We start from the raw sequence: 17,628 nt of genomic DNA, 5'->3' as shown, positions 1-17,628 counted from the left end.
TTAAAAGAATGGCTCGCCTTTGCCGTACTAGATTGAGTACTCTTTGTGACATCACGGGGTTTTCTGTTTTTATAGGGACACCTGTTGCTGGCTTTGAAGCTTCTCATTTTCATGATGGAATCCTAGCTTATTGTGGTGGAGGCTCCCTGGCTGGTGCTGGTGCACCGTTAAAATATATTTTTTTATCTTTTAATGAATATTTTGAAAGCTGAAATTATATAAAATATGTAATTAGGGTAATTATTATGAATAATATTATCTATACTAATAAAAGGCAAAGCCCTCACTGACTGACTGACTGACTCACTCACTCATCACTAATTCTCCAACTTCCCGTGTAGGGAAGGCTGAAATTTGGCAGGCTCATTCCTTACAGCTTACTTACAAAAGTTAAGCAGGTTTCATTTCGAAATTCTACACATAACGGTCATAACTGAATCCTACTTACTCACATATACATGTCCTTAGCCTGCAGCTCGGTCGCCGTGTGAGGTGGAGTTGCGTCCCCCATCACCACGCCTCCCACGTAGTTGGGTGCCTGCCTATATTGCGTCCCCCATTCAAACGCCTCCCAGTAATTGACTGCCTTCCCATATAAGGCCGTCCATCAGCAGAAATCCAATCTGTGAGAAAACAGTAAAAAGGATGCGTGTCAGACGTCGTGCTACATTTTCTGATGCAGCTAGACAGAAACAACTTTGTGACGCTGCCGCCAAATACTTGCGGGCTAATCCACAAGTTCATAGAGAAGCTGTCACTAAATACTCGTTGTCAGTTCCACAAGTTCATAGACACGCTGCTGCTAAATATTCACAGGCAAATCTACAAGTTAATACCGGGAATGCCTGCTAAACATCTTAGATTCACTAGTAGCGATTTGGGTGGTGAGATGTCTATCGAGGTGATCACCATCGATCAAAGAACTGTCACTTACTGAGTGGTTTCCATGCCAGGAGATGCCGGCTGCCTTTTCCATTCTCTGTGTTACATATTGCACTGACATATCAGGCTCACTCTTGATATCCGCAGGAACATTGTGTCTTATGCATTGAATGACTGGGACAGGTTCAAGGTGTGGACTGATGACGGTACAGGAGATAATTATACTACACAGGGCACTATAAGAGTGAAATGCTTAAGCCCTTCACCTATGCTTCTACAGTACATGTGAGTTGATGGCTGCTGATGAATTGTTCGGTTGTCGCTTTCAACTGTACCGAAATGGCCAAATATTTTACACCTTGGGAGAATCGCCAATGCCTCTTAAACATCTTAGATTCACACGTGACGATTTGAGTAGAGGACACTTTGATGTTTATGAATGTTTCAACTCTCAAAAGCTGGATGCGAAGTTATCGATGAAACAGGTTGTATGCTTACAACACTTGACAGATGCTGAATGTCACTTCAACACAAGTCCTGCAAATACTAACGTAATTGAAACAAACCATGAAACTCAAACCGATTATGACAGCAGCAATCCAAGCTGTGAGAAAACTGTAAAAAGGAGGTGTGACAGACGTCGTGCTACATTTTCTGATGCAGCTAGACGAAAACAACTTTGTGATGCTGCCGCCAAATACTCACAGGCAAATCCACAAGTTCATAGAGATGCTGTCGCCAAATACTCGCAGGCAAATCCACAAGTTCATAGACACGCTGCCGCTATATATTCGCAGGCAAATCCACAAGTTAATACCAGGAATGCCTGTTAAACATCTTAGATTCACAAGTACCGCTTTGGGTAGTGAACACTTCGATGAATGAAACCTGTTATCTTTACAACGGTTGACAAACACGAAATGTAACTTGAACACAACACATCCTCCAAATACGAACCTGATTGAAAGAAGTAATGATAATCAAATCCATGATGACAGCAACACTCATAACAGTCACAAAACAATTACATTGACAATCATGTTACGTTATTTTTAAAATGTTTCCTTTTCATTTTCATAACTTCTTTAACACACTACTTCTCTGATGCGAAGCGTGGGTATTTTGCTAGTCATTATTATACCTCAAAAATGTTTATATCTATCTATCTATCTATCTATCTATTAGCAGCTGTAAACTGGCCTACTGAGTCCAGGGGCTGACTTCCCGCTATAATATTTTGTTAATTCCATTTTTCTTTAATTTTTGTTCCTCTGAACGAATCCAGATTTTCACACTAAGTTAAAATAAAGGTTTAACACCATTTTTAGGTACTTGTTTTATTTTTAGCATTTTTCCACAAAACAATTTTGTGAATTTTGTTGTCATTGTTAGTGGTGTGACACTTTGAAAAGTTAATTGGTAGAAGGTTAAAAGGATTTCTTGACAACAATTTTGTATCTGGAAAAATGACAAAAAATAATGCTTTCCTTTAGTTAATGTTCTTGGTGACGCCTTCTGTTCTATGTGCTTTTCAAGTACAATTTTTGGGCTTTTGATTCTGGTTTGACGATTGTGCTTCACTGAATTATTCCTAGTTCTGATTGTTTTCTTGTTTTCCTGACACTTGTCTCTTCTTTCAGTCCTTTATTTAAAAATTCTCTGTTGACTTCTTGTTGTCAGAATACATATTTGTATCCTATTGTTAGCTTTTTTTTGAGTCAAGGATTCAATTTAATAATTTCCTTATTCAATTTAACCTATTTTTATAAAGTTCGCTTTTATTAATGTCTTGATTTGTTTGTCAATCCAATCATAAATAACCCAGCAATCCTCAACAGTGACCTTTATGCAGTCGTGTCAATAACATATTATGCTACCCAAGCTAATTACCATCGCAACCAACCCCAAAAAATGGCAGCACCCATATGGAGTCAAGGGAAATGTGAAAACATCTAAAAAAATAGCTCTGAAAAATATTTAAAGAATTCTGCATTTTCACAACCCAGATAAGAAGGTAAAAGGAATGAAAAATGCAGAAATATCTCAGAAATATATATATAAAAAAAATTCTAACTATAATAAAGAGAATATAAGGTGTGACCACTAGGGATGTAACAGCACCTCAAACACAACCACCATGACACAAATCCCAGGTTCAAATACAGGGTGATATGATTACAAGTACCTAACAGAGAGCCTCAAAAGTGACACAAACACAAGTGTTCTCCTCTCTCTGTTCCTTTTCTTCCTCCACTTCTTCCAGGTGAGTTTTGTCTGTCTTCAACCAAACCTCCTTTTATGGAAGACCTGGGAGTGCTTCTAGTGTCAGCGCATTGCTCATAGGAAGTATTTCCAAGTCAGGCAGAAACGCCCCACAAAGTAGTGATCACGGATCCCTGCAGCACCCACAGAACCCAACAGGACTGCTCCATGGCACTATAATTCCTAGCATGCCATGTGGGTGTCTGTATGGGTACCCTAGCCTAGGGATGCTGCCATTTGATGTATTGCTGGAGACTGTAGATACATTCAGTTGTCTTCCCCTGTCCTTCCATTGTATTGGTCTCCCAGCCAAGTGAAGATTTCTTTTCCATCCAGGACAGTATGCCAACATACTCTTCATATTGTTGGCTTCTTCTGTCTGTTCTTCATCGTGGCCTTCTTGCCAGGTAATAGACAAGTACCCATCTGGGAGGGGATGCAAGCCCATAGGTGCTATCCATCACAAGGGATATTTTTTGAAGGCCTTCCCGAGAGTCAAATTTGAGGTCTGTGTAAATCACCCGTTCAACGACTTTAGAGATATGGGAGAAGGAGACAGACATGTTATTCATCCAGTTGGAGCCCCACTGTTCGTATAGTTAATTATTTTGATCCTAATAAATGTAGTAAAATGGTTGTAATTCATTAAATGGCAATCTCCCGTTAATCAGCTATCTCATCTTTTATATTTTTCAGCTCCACTTAAGGTTCATTAATTTTCACCTTTTTTATACATTAAAACATACTCAATAAAACGCACACTGTTAGATGAATTATTACTGACCATTTACTTAGATATTCTGTATGTGTTCTAATCTCTGCTCGATTTGGCTCAATGTTCAAATCCAGAATGATGGTCCACCATACTGCTCCTTGATCTGGACGGTTCTGTTCTCCTTCTGTTCAGTGTGATCTCACTGAGCAATATGAACTTATCCAGGTAACCTTAAGCTATATTTAAAAAGTTCAGGTTATCCTTTTACTTGTCCTCTCTTTTCTATTTTTTCTTCTACTTCTTCACTAAAGCTCCTCATGTCATTTTTATATTATTTTTTGTAATTTTTATATCACTAGGGACCTGGATTATTAATGTTTTTTTTTCATGTATAATATGTAAATACTGCCAGTTCTGTTTCCAGGGTTCTGCTGATGCCCACGAGTAGTGCACCTATCGTGTCTGTTGTGTTTGTATTGTTAGCTGTTAGGGTTAGGGTTAGGGTTTGCTTAAGTTAGATTACGTTAGATTAGGTGCAGTAGACTTTACTATCCCAGAGGAAACTTGGTTTGCAACAGGAAATTACAAAAGCATAAGAGATTATACACAGATACAAGAAAATAAGCTAAGACACAACCACTGACAACCTGTGTCATCATACGTACACACGCTCAAGATTAGATCACCTTTATCAGTATACAAAATAATAACATCTCTACAAGTAACATAATTCAAAATGCATATAGCTCTGGAAATAATGAAGTTGTTTTAAATCTGTTGCTCTTTACCCCCCAGAGCCAAAATCTGCAGCCTGATGGCAACAGCTGAAAATTAGGAAAAAGAGGTCAATGGTTACCGTCCAACAGAATCAAATCAGCCTTCTTTCTAACCTGTTTGTAATACAGTTCAGTGACAGAGGTCTGCTGCACACCAATATTACTGCTAATTTTTAAAGGAAATGTAATAAATGACTCTGTAAAAGTGTCCTTATTGTTTTGTCCACTTTAAAACAATTGAGTTTCCTAAGAAAGAAAACCTGTGTCTGTCCCTTCCTTTCAAATTCATTTGGTGTTAAGCTCAAATTTTAGCCTGTTACCAATGATTGTCACTAAATATTTGAAGTGCTCAACCATCTCCACAATCTCCCATTTTAACTAAAGTTGAGACAGTAAAAGGAGGGGAGCCCCTCAGATCTACAACCAAGTCCTTTGTCTTTGAAATACTTACTGTAGCTGTAAAAAAGGAACAATCACACCATTGAAAAAACGTAACAATAAGTCCATGCCTGTAGTCCTTTTCTTGTAAATGGCTCACAATAACAGAGCTGTCTGCAAGTTTCAGGATATGTCTGTTCTTGTGTGAACGTCTGCAGTCATTTGTGTATATGATAAACTAAAAAGGTGACAGGCAACAGCCTTGCAGTGAACTGCCAGATGTATCGAGGCTATCAGAAAAACAGCCATTGACACTCACCTGTTGTGTTGCGTCTTTTAAAAAGTTCACAGTCTACCCCTCCAAGTTAATGTCCAAACAGAACTGATTGATCTGTTTACCAACTAAAATGAGGGGCTGGTTGTATTAAAGCTGATGAGGAATATATAAACAGCAATCTTGCATGGTGTTTTGGTCCTTCCAAGTGCTTATACCATAAATTCAGAAGTGCTGGTGTTGCATCTTCCAACCCTATCTTTGCTCTGCATGAAAATTGGTAAAATTTGTGGGTAAGCCTAAGTCTTGCAAAATCGTCATCTCTTAATTAACTCTTCAAAGGAATTCCTGATATGAGAAATTAAGGCCACCGGTCCAAAGTCATTTAATGCTGTGGGGTGTGTAGTCTTTGGTACTGGAATAACATCTGCCTGTTTCTGGGCTGGGCACTTGCTGTAAATCCAGACAACTCAGGCATGGAGTGGAATCCTGGAGAGAGCTGCTCTGCACAGGAGTGAAGTAGAGGCTCTCTTATTCTTATAAGCGCTGGAGCAGCGCTTTTTTACTTTCATGTATACATAGTATAGAGAAAGTATAGGAATCGTGAAAAAATTCAAAACCTTGAGATTTTGATGAATCCGAATGAGTCCGAAAATACCATTTTTGAAATTATGTCTATCTGTGTGTCTTTGTGTAAACCCGATAACTCTAAAACACTTTGACCTTGGTCAATGAGATTTTGTACACCTGCTTTATATCGAAAATAAGGAGTCCTATCAACTTTTGGGCCACTTGCTGCAACCAGAAGTGGTACTTTAACTGAATACTTTCATGAATTTTAAAGTAAACTATGATTACAATTACAGATAGATGGTGCAAAATTTGTATAAATATTCACAATGATAAAATTCAAAAAAGATATGAAATTTGAGAAAAAATACTCAATTTTATCTAAACAACCATCTGAATTTTTTGTATCACGGAAATATAAATGTCTATATAATATTAAAAACTGTATTCAATGTAATACATATTCTTTCAATAACTATTAATTTTATTTTAATTTATTCATCATCAGTTTAACAATAATGTGTAAATATAAAGATGTAATGTAGTGTCAGTCATTAAACCATTACTTAAAAAGTCAGACCTAGACCCACACATACTAAATAACTATAGGCCTATTTCAAATTTACCATTTATCTCTAAAATACTAGAGAAAGTAGTCGCCAGTCAGCTTCAGTCACACCTTACGCATTACAATTTATTTGAGAAATTCCAGTCTGGCTTTCGCACTGGTCATAGTTCAGAAACTGCACTAACACGGGTTGTGACATTCTGATATCCTCTGATGAAGGAAATTCCACTGTAATTATGTTGTTGGACTTAAGTGCAGCGTTTGACACCATTGACCATTCTATTTTACTGCACAGGCTAGAAAATGATGTTGGGCTTACAGGCCCCGTGCTCGCTTGGTTCAATTCTTATTTATCAAATCGATTCCAGTATGTACAGAAATGTGCTGACAGTACTCCATCATTATACACAGAAGTTGAATATGGTGTCCCGCAGGGCTCAGTACTGGGACCTTTACTGTTTTCACTTTACATGCTTCCACTGGGATCTCTCATTAGGAAACATAATGTTAATTTTCACTCGTATGCAGATGACACCCAGTTATACCTTTCATTTAAATCAAATGAAGTTTCTCCGATGTTGTCTTTAATTAGTTGTGTTAGTGAATTAAAGGAATGGATGAATGAGAACTACTTGTCTTTAAATACAGATAAAACAGAGATGTTAATTGTTGGAGGGAATGACGCTGATCACAGCAATATTTTGTCGTCATTTAACTCAGTTGGAATCCCAATTAATTTTACTGAATCAGCCCGCAATCTAGGAGTTATCTTTGACTCTAGCATGTCATTTAAAGCGCATATTACAAAGTCGTCCAAAACCTGTTTTTTCCATCTTAAAAATATTAGGAAATTAAGGCGCTTTCTAAATAAACAGGATTGTGAGAAATTAATTCATGCATTTATCTCTAGTAGGATTGACTACTGCAATGCGGTGTTCACTGGCTGTTCAAACTGTTCTCTATACAGCCTCCAGTTAATCCAAAATGCGCTGCAAGAATTATTACAAGAACAAGAAAATATGAACACATAACCCCAGTTCTTAAATCTTTACACTGGCTCCCAGTTAAATTTAGGGCAGATTTCAAAATCCTCCTTTTAACATATAAAGCATTAAACGGCCAAAGTCCAGCTTACTTGTCTGAACTTATCATGACTTACAAACCTGAGCACATTAAGATCTCAAGATGCCGGTCTGCTTAGGATTCCAAGGATTAATAAAATAACAGTGGGAGGTCGAGCTTTTAGTTACAGGGCCCCTAAACTGTGGAATGGTCTTCCTGCTTCCATAAGAGATGCCCCTCGGTCTCAGCCTTTAAATCCCGGCTGAAGACTCACTACTTCAGTTTAGCATATCCTGACTAGAGCTGCTGATTAACTGTACATACTGCATCTCTGTTGTTAGTCATTAGCACTATAACATAAGTAACATGAATAATTATATTTGAATACTAACCCTCACCTATTCTGTTTCTTTCTCGGTACCCAAATGTGGCCATTGGTGCCACGGCCCACCTGCCAAGTTGTTTGCCTGCCTATGGTAAAGTCATCCCTGATGGAGGATCACAGGAATCATGGGAAAGAGGGTCCTTTCATCGGAGCAATGTTTCAGCCGTGGCATGGCCAAATGGAGATGCAGCTAGATGGATGAGGTCTCCAGGACTCTAAAAATATCGAAACCTAATTATGTCATATCATCTACTGTTAAACCGTAATTCTAAAATTTTTATTATGCTGTCTTAAGGAATTGTTCTGTTGTGTATATTGTATTGTATTGACCCCCTACTTTTGACACCTACTGCACGCCCAACCTACCTGGAAAGGGGTCTCTCTTTGAACTGCCTTTCCCGAGGTTTCTTCCATTTTTCCCTACAATGTTTTATTGGGAGTTTTCCTTGTCTTCTCAGAGAGTCAAGGCTGGGGGGCTGTCAAAAGGCAGGGCCTGTTAAAGCCCATTGCGGCACTTCCTGTGTGATTTTGGGCTATACAAAAATAAACTGTATTGTATTGTATTGTAATGGGAACTATATAAGCTGCTACATCCCTGTAGTGTTCCTGGTAATATATTTAATTTAAAGATATTTTTTTTATTTCCACCATCATTATCATAATTAAATGTAGCTAAATGCAGTTTTACCTATAGCAATTTATTGCAACAAATATTATATAATATTAACACTTTTTCTATGTTTTTAGATGACTATAACTCTTTTTACTTTGCACGTAATCTAAGCAATGAATATCTAAACATGAAAAAATTCCACCAACGTTTTCGACCTCCCTAAGTGAGAAAATATTATTTTAACATAAAGTTTGATTATAAATAGAGATAAATGATTGTGTTTGAATATTATGAATCAGTTATGATGAGAAACAAAGACATATGATATTTGAGAAATATTGCACAACTGGAAGTGGTTCTGATTAACATTTCCTCTTTCTCAGTATACGAGAAAGTCAAGGGGAGCACACTCATGATTTTTTTTTATTTTAGTTTGTTTAAGGACATTTCTGACATTTTGGTGGAAGAAGGTCCGACTCCTGGCTCCAGTCCTGACTAATTTCCAAAGCAAAATCCTCTGTCTCAAATCTTGAATAGAAGTCATTCAATTGTTGAGCCAACTGATATTCAGTTCAAACTCCTGCCAGTTCAGCCTGACTATTTCATTTAGTGTGAATGCCAGCCATCATCTTCATGCCTTTCCAAAATGGACCCAAGTTATGAGGCTGTAGTTCATTCTCAGTTTTGCCCTCATACTTCAGTTTTGCCTGCTTTATTTCACATTTCACCTCCTTCTGTAGTTCTTTCTGTTCAGTTCATGTTCCATGTTGAAATGCCCTGTTTTTCTGAATATCAGTTCTTTCAAATCTCTAGTAATTTGTGGCTTGTTGTTGGGGAATATTTTGACTGATTTGACAGAAATTATGACATCCAGTCAACGTTGTATTATGATCGTGTTAGACCTGTAAAGTACTTTGTGATTGCTGATGCAATTAATGGTTACATAAATTAAAGATTATATTTTCACATAGATTCATAGATTTTTTATGCAACCTAGAAGCAAAAAACTGAAAAAATGTGAAAATTTGGGAAGCCTAATAAAGTACTAGCCTAAAAAATCATTCCTTGCATCCATTAATTGTAAAGTTAGCAATAATAGAGGTAATTTAGTTAATATATAACATTCAACATGATTATTAAAAAGCAGCAAAAAAAAACACACATTTATGGACAAGCAAGTGAAACTGAAAATGAAGAACAGAATGTATCAGCCATCCATCCATCCTCTTCCGCTTATCCGAGCTCGGGTCGCGGGGGCAGCAGCTTAAGCAGAGAGGCCCAGACTTCCCTCTCCCGGCCACTTCTTCCAGCTCTTCGGGAGAATCCCAAAGGCGTTCCCAGGCCAGCCGGAGACATAGTCCCTCCAGCGTGTCCTGGGTCTTCCCGGGGCCTCCTCCCGGTTGGGCGTGCCGAACACCTCACCAGGGAGGAGTCCAGGAGGCATCCTGATCAGATGCCCGAGCCACCTCATCTGACTCCTCTCGATGCGGAGGAGCAACGGCTCTACTCTGAGCCCCTCCCGGATGACTGAGCTTCTCACCCTATCTTTAAGGGAAAGTCCAGACACCCTGCGGAGGAAACTCATTTCAGCCGCTTGTATTCGATCTCGTTCTTTGGTCACTACCCATAGCTCATGACCATAGGTGAGGGTAGGAGCGTAGATCAACTGGTAAATTGAGAGCTTTGCCTTACGGCTCAGCTCCTTTTTCACCACGACAGACCGATGCAGAGCCCGCATCACTGCGGAGGCCGCACCGATCCGCCTGTCGATCTCACGCTCCATTCTTCCCTCACTCGTGAATAAGACCCCAAGATACTTGAACTCCTCCACTTGGGGCAGGATCTCTCCCCCAACCCTGAGAGGGCACTCCACCCTTTTCGGCTGAGGACCATGCTCGGATTTGGAGGTGCTGATTCTCATCCCAGCCGCTTCACACTCAGCTGCGAACCGATCCAGAGAGCTGAAGATCACGGCCTGATGAAGCAAACAGGACAACATCATCTGCAAAAGCAGTGACCCAATCCTGAGTCCACCAAACCGGACCCCTTCAACACCCTGGCTGCGCCTAGAAATTCTGTCCATAAAAGTTATGAACAGAATGGTGACAAAGGGCAGCCCTGGCGGAGTCCAACTCTCACTGGAAGCGGGCTCGACTTACTGCGGCAATGCGGACCAAGCTCTGACACGGTTGTACAGGACCGAACAGCTCTTATCAGGGGTCCGTACCCCATACTCCCGGAGCACCCCCACAGGATTCCCGAGGGACACGGTCGAATGCCTTTTCCAAGTCCACAAAACACATGTAGACCGGTGGGCAAACTCCCATGCACCCTCAGGACTCTGCTAAGGGTGAAGAGCTGGTCCACTGTTCGCGACCAGGGACGAAAACCACACTGTTCCTCCTGAATCCGAGGTTGACTATCCGACGGACCCTCCTCTCCAGAACCCCGAATAGACTTTTCCAGGGAGGCTGAGGAGTGTGATCCCTCTATAGTTGGAACACACCCTCCGGTCCCCTTTTAAAGAGGGGACCACCACCCGGTCTGCCAATCCAGAGGCACTGTCCCGATGTCCATGCGATGTTGCAGAGGCGTGTCAACCAAGACAGTCCTACAACATCCAGAGCCTTAAGGAACTCGGGCGTATCTCATCCACCCGGGGCCCTGCCACCAAGGAGTTTTTGACCACCTCGGTGACTTCAGTCCCAGAGATGGGAGAGCCCACCTCAGAGTCCCCAGGCTCTGCTTCCTCATTGGAAGGCATGTTAGTGGGATTGAGGAGGTCTTGAAGTACTCCCCCACCGACCCTAGCGTCGAAGTGAGGTCAGCAGCGCACCATCCCCACCATATACGGTGTTGACACTGCACTGCTTCCCCTCCTGAGGCGCCGGACGGTGGACCAGAATCTCCTCGAAGCCGTCCAAAGTCGTTCTCCATGGCCTCTCCAAACTCCTCCCATGCCCGAGTTTTGCCTCAGCAACAACGAAGCCGTTCGCTTGGCCTGCGGTACCTATCAGCTGCCTCCAGAGACCCACAGGACAAAAAGTCCTATAGGACTCCTTCTTCAGCTTGACGGCATCCCTCACGCGGTGTCCACCAGCGGGTTGGGGATTGCCGCCACGACAGGCACCGACCACCTTGCGGCCACAGCTCCGGTCAGCCGCCTCAACAATAGAGGCACGGAACATGGCCCATTGGACTCAATGTCCCCACCTCCCTCGGGGCGTGGTTGAAGTTCTGCGGAGGTGGGAGTTGAAGCTACTTCTGACAGGGGACTCTGCCAGCCGTTCCCAGCAGACCCTCACAACACGTTTGGGCCTACCAGGTCTAACCGACATCTTCCCCACCATGAAGCCAACTCACCACCAGGTGGTGATCAGTTGACAGCTCCGCCCCTCTCTTCACCCGAGTGTCCAAGACATATGGCGCAAGTCCGGCGACACGACCACAAAGTCGATCATGACCTGAGGCCTAGGGTGTCCTGGTGCCAAGTGCACATATGAACACCCTTATGCTTGAACATGGTGTTGTTATGGACAATCCGTGACGAGCACAGAAGTCCAATAACAAAACACCGCTCGGGTTCAGATCGGGGGGGCCATTCCTCCCAATCACGCCCTTCCAGGTCTCACTGTCATTGCCCACGTGAGCATTGAAGTCTCCCAGCAAAACGAGGGAATCCCAGAAGGTATGCCCTCTAGCAACCCCTCAGAGACTCCAAAAGGGTGGATACTCCAAACTGCTGTTGGCGCATATGCACAAACAACAGTCAGGACCCTTCCCCACCCGAAGGCGGAGGAGGCCACCCTCTCGTCCACGGGGTAAACCCCAATGCACAGGCTCAGTGGGGGCAATAAGTATGCCCACACCTGCTGGCCTCTCACCGGGGCAACTCCAGAGTGGTAGAGAGTCCAGCCCCTCTCAAGGAGATTGGTTCCAGAGTCCAAGCTGTGTGTCGAGGTGAGTCCGACTATATCTAGCGGAACCTCTCGACCTCGCGCACTAGCTCAGGCTCCTTCCCTTCAGAGGTGACATTCCACGTCCCAAGAGCCAGTTTCTGTAGCCGAGGATCAGACCGCCAAGGTCCCCACCTTCGGCCACCAACCAACTCACACTGCACCCAACCTCCTTGGCCCCTCCCATAGGTGGTGAGCCCATGGGGAGGAGGACCCATGTTACCTCTTCGGGCTGTGCCCGGCCGAGCCCCATGGGTGCAGGCCCGGCCACCAGGCGCTCGCCATCGAGCCCCACCTCCAGGCCTGGCTCCAGAGGGTGGCCCCGGTGAGGGAAAATGTCGTCCAAGGTTTTTATTCTTCATCGGAGGTTTGTTGAACTGCTCTTTGTCTCATCCCTCACCTAGGACCAGTTTGCCTTGGGTGGCTCTACCAGGGGCATAAAGCCCCAGACAACATAGCTCCTAGGATCATTGGGACACGCAAACCCCTCCACCACGATAAGGTGACGGTTCAAGGAGGGGAGAATGTATAAGCAAAGCAATTAATATACTGACGTGAATAAAACACAGACAAGCTTGTACAGAACTGGAGCATCAGAAGATAATCCCCAAATAAATGATAAAACAATAACAAATACCAAGTAACAAAAAAGCTGTAATGTCTTCCAGATGCAAGTCCCCTATTTGACTGCCCAAAATGGTAGCCAAGCCGGTTATGAAGTAGAGGGTGACTGAAACCCAGAAAAGACATCAGATGTTATTGTGTCTTCGCTCACCATATCTGCAGACAGAAGAAGAGGAGAGACATTAGGTAACAATGCCAACGCTTGGCTTGGGGTGGAATTATCATTCAATGAGCCCTGAAGTTGTCTCCCAAACCATGTATGTAACAACTATGCAAAACTATATAAAGGAAAAATGCACACATATGTTAAGAAGCGTAAGTCATCTAATGCTGGCAGTTTATAGCTCGTCAGTAAAGGTTATTATTTATTTTGCTTTGCCATCTCTGTCTTTTGTTATGACCAGGTATTTGGTTTCTAAATTCCCTGTGTATATCAACAGCACTGCTTGAATTCCAGCCAAAAGGGAAAGGTAAGTAATAAGAATATAGCAACAGCCTCATTTATTATTGCCAAAAGCAAAATCAGTAATTAATCAAATTGCAAATTGTTGTCACTTCCACACAAAACTGACATGTGGAGGAGGAAACTACTGAATGGAAAAGATAGCAGGACTCTATTTAGTGAAAGATTCAGAGAAGAAAGCAGACATAAATGCAACTCGAAAGAAGTACAACGTGCAATGCTGAAGAGTGAAGTAAAATCGGCACACTTAGCTGAAATATGCTACTGCCATGTTTGAATATATGCAATGAGGGACAGTATTTACTTTGACTTAGAAAATGATGTGTCAGAGAACACAAAGGTATCAGCAATTCTTGCTATATTAAATAACAAAACAGAATGGAGGGGTGATCAAAGGGAGATCACAAGGTATCCGAAAAAACAAAATGAAAAGCAAAGTCTAGTCTCACATGAGATGTGGAGTAACCGAAATAGAAGAACGTGAAAGCACAAATGGGTCAAAGGTGGAAGAACAAAGAAAACCTTGCATCAGGGCTAAAAAAAGAGGAGCAAACTTCTAAGTCCAGGAAAAAAATTAAATGTTGATACACAAAGGAATAAAGAAGAACGGTTTCAGCAAGTCATTGAATAGGATTTTTCATCCTCAGCATGGGTTGGGAAGAATAAACCTGGAAGACCTCTAATTCCGTTATGTCATTAACAACAGGATCCCAAAATTTCACCAAATATGCGTAAAACAAAATGATGGCCTAGATGACACCAAAAAATAACTGCCAATTGAAATGGACTGGTTTTGGGCTCACCTATGTTGAGCAAATCAATGAACTAAGAGGAGACATGACTGAAGTGTTTAAAATTATGAAGGGAATTAGTCTGGTGGACCAAGACTGTGACTTTAAAATGAGTTCAACAAGAACACAGTTGGAAACTGGTTAAAGGTAAATTTTGCACAAACAGTTTTCTTCACTCAACAAATCATAGACTCATGGAATAAGCTACCAAGTAGTGTGGTAGAAAGCAGAACTTGACGAACCTTTAAATTGAGACTTGATGTTATTTTGGAAGAATTAAGTGGATCGGACTGGTGAGCTTTGTTGGTCTGAATGGCCAGTTCTCATCTAAATTGTTCTAAAAACTAAGCAAGCATTGGTACTGGGTAAGGAGATTAGCCTATAAGAGTGCACACTCATACTTACTCAAACATGGCCACTGAAATGAAAATCAGACTATAATGAGCAAACTCAGCTCCGGCAGTGACTAGGCCTGTACTTGAATCCTAACAGCACTACCTTCTGCACCATTGTACCGCTAACCTTTTTTTTTTTTTATCACAACCCAAATAGTTTCTAAGAACTGTAAGCATCTGTTCCTTGCCCGATCAATTACTTTGAGGTTCTTTGAATTTATTGTATCTTCTTAGTGTTATAAATAAGAGCAACTGCATTGTTCATCTAAGAAAAAGAATCCATTTGAATAACGAGACTCCTGTGACCATCTGCTTATAATGAAACAGAGAGAGTGCAATATTTATTGAATATTCATTTTGGTCAAACTCAGATAATCGTAAAGCAGTGCTAAAGTAGGTTTAACAAGCTCACATTAAAATTGTTAATAAACTGCTGATTATTTGATACGGTTGGTGTCTTTTAAAATGTTTCCTTCATCTTACAAATGCAGAGGAAGAAATATTGTCTGATAATGAAATAAACAGAATTCAATTACCCTGATTATGAATAAAATAAAAGTCAAGGAAGTGTCAGAGGCTCCTGGTAATGAAGCCATCCTGAGCTCAGTTTCGCATCTTAGTTGCCGCACGCTGTATCTGTTTGTGTAGCGGTGCAGCTCACTGGCTTAGAGCTTGAAGCCGTCAGTCACATTTATAAAGCCTTTCTTATGTAAATGAGGCGTGAAACATTGGTATGTTCAGAGTTTCTTGTCTTCCAAGATTTATGCACTTGCTTCATGAAGCTTCTGGGTGTTCATGCTTGTGTGCTTTTCATCTCTTTCAATTAGAAATAATTATAAAAAAATAAAAACTCCATCAGGTTGTGAAGAAAGTAATCAGAAGAAAATAAAGAGGAAAAAAATGATATTGCCGCATTGAAACCCAGCATAAATGGCAGAGATGGGGGGGGATTGCCATTGAACTGAAATCAACTTTTTGTATGGACATTAGAATTTGTAACACTTAATTGTCTTATTGGCCCCTCGATAAACTGCCTTGTTGATTTTATTATCTCACTGGGCTTTTTGTACAGTTATCACTTCACTCATCTACTGTTACTTCATACAGTGTACTGTCAGAGAAGTGTTGTACATCAAAGATCGACTGAATGACACCATTTATCAGAATTGGACATCCAGACGCTTGCATTAAATCAGTTCATTCATCCATCCATCGGCTTTGTAACAGATACAGGCACCTGGAGTCTGTCTGCAGTAAACCATACTTTTAAGTAGTCCTTTGGATTGTCTCCATTTAGTCTAACGGCGTGTCTTTGAATAAACAGTTACTTTATTTATCCTATGGGAATGCACAAAAACTACACAGAATACAAGATGAAACACTAAGATAAATAAATGAAAATAAATAATAATTAAAAATGTTAATAGTCTAATTAAAGATTGCCATTAAAATGGTGGCCCTCTGATAGACTGGTGTTATTTCCTTGGCTGGTGGTTTCCTTATGCCCAGTGCTGTCCTATTAGACTGAATTGAAGCTGAGAATGATATGTTAAATTGTTATGTTATTTAATGCTATATTAAAGAAAAACTCCACCCAAAAAGTACTGCTCAAAAATGTTATGATTTTAATCAGAGTATAGCATCAACTCAATGAAACTTCTGGGCTATTAATCTGGCCAGTTAAGTAGCAGAGGGGGTTGTTATGTTAATCAGTTTCAGCTGCTTTGGTGTTAATGAAATATAACAACTGCCGCACTAGAGGGGTAACAATGAGACGACCCCCCAAAACAGGAATGGTTTAATGGGTGGAGGCCACTGACATTTTTCCCTCTTCATCTTTTCTGACAGTTTTTTCATTAGTTTTGCATTTGGCTACGGTCACTACTGGTAGCATGAGGCGATACCTGGACCCTACAGAGGTTGCACAGGTAGTCCAACTTCTCCAGGATGGCACATCAATACGTGCCATTGCCAGAAGGTTTGCTGTGTCTCCCAGCACAGTCACAAGTGCATGGAGGAGATTCCAGGAGAGAAGCAGTTACTCTAAGAGAGCTGGACAGGGCCATAGAAGGTCCTTAACCCATCAGCAGGACTGGTATCTGCTCCTTTAGGCAACGAGGAACAGGATGAGCACTGCCTGAGCTATACAGAATGACCTCCATCAGGCAGGCCACTGGTGTGAATGTCTCTGACCAAACAATCAGAAACAGACTTCATGATTGTGGCCTGAGGGCCCAATGTCCTTTAGTGGGACCTGTGCTCACTGCCCAGCACTGGGGAGCTTGATTGGTATTTGCCATAGTATACCAGAATTGGCAGGTCCACCCATGGCGCTCTGTGCTTTTCACAGATGAGAGTAGGTTCACCCTGAGCACATATGACAGATGTGAAAGGGTCTGGAGAAGCCGTGGAGAAAGTTATGCTGCCTGTTACATCATTCAGCATGACCGGTTTAGAGGGACACACAGACTTCTACAGGTTAGCACCTTGACTGCCATCAGGTATCGGGATGAAATCCTTGGACCCATTGTCAGACCCTATGCTGGTGCAATGGGTCCTGGGTTCCTCCTGGTGCACGACAATGCCCGGCCTCATGTGGCGAGAGCATGCAGGCAGTTCCTGGAGGATGAAGGAACTGACACCATTGACTGACCCCCCACTCTCGCCTGACCTAAGTGCAATAGAACACCTCTGGGACATTATGTTTCAGTTCATCCAACACCTCAGACTGTCCAGGAGCTCAGTGATGCCCTGGTGCAGATCTTGGAGGAGATCCCCCATGACACCATCCGTTGTTTCATTAGGAGCATGCCCCCCTCCTCGAAATTGTCAGGCATGCATACAAGCACAGGGCTGCCATACAAACTACTGAGTACAATTTGGAGTTGCTGCATTAAAATTTCGTCAAAATGGA

This window comes from Polypterus senegalus, chromosome 1 (genome assembly GCF_016835505.1).
Source record: "Polypterus senegalus isolate Bchr_013 chromosome 1, ASM1683550v1, whole genome shotgun sequence".
Lineage (NCBI taxonomy): Eukaryota > Metazoa > Chordata > Cladistia > Polypteriformes > Polypteridae > Polypterus > Polypterus senegalus.
This window is presented reverse-complemented; position numbering follows the sequence as displayed.